Consider the following 722-nt stretch of genomic DNA (forward strand, 5'->3'; position numbering starts at 1 on the left):
AATAAGACAAAGTGTGCTCCTTCAGTGAAATTTTATGTTGGTTAATTTTTGTCCTCTCTTAGATGGCACACTTTATTAATTTAGTAATTTCTGGGGGAAAAAATGTTTATTTTAGAAAATTTATTGTAGCACTTTTACTATGCATCCTACATTATGGTTTGTTCTTTTTCACTCTTGTTATTGATTTTCTTGCATTGATTGTTAGTGAGTTTCCCGGAGTAATTCTTCAGATTCTGTATTCTCTACAGTGTTCCCACACCTAGTTCTCTTCCAGGTTTTTTTTAAAGAATTGTTGTTTGCTTGCATACATTAAAACCTAAATTCCTAGAGACCATCCCTGTCTCAATATACTTTAGTGGTCTGACAATGATTGCTTAGATTTTTCTCTTAATTACTTTACTTATAGTTCTCTCTCTTTGCCAAGGAAATCTTTCTGAGAAGAGAGACCTTCAGACTTCAGTCCATTTACTAGACAGCCTTATCTTTCACTTTTTGCTTCTGTAGCTCTCAGAATTACTCAGAGATGAACTACTGGGTCAAATATATGGTTTTTCCAATAGCCATGTATAGATATGAGAGTTGGACCATAAAGAAAGCTGAGCACCAAAGAATTGATGCTTTTGAACTGTGGTACTGGAGAAGACTCTTGAGAGTCTATTGGACTGCAAGGAGATCAAACCAGTCAATCATAAAGGAACTCAGTCCTGAGTAGTCATTGGAAG

Source organism: Bos taurus, chromosome 20, assembly GCF_002263795.3.
Source record: "Bos taurus isolate L1 Dominette 01449 registration number 42190680 breed Hereford chromosome 20, ARS-UCD2.0, whole genome shotgun sequence".
NCBI lineage: Eukaryota > Metazoa > Chordata > Mammalia > Artiodactyla > Bovidae > Bos > Bos taurus.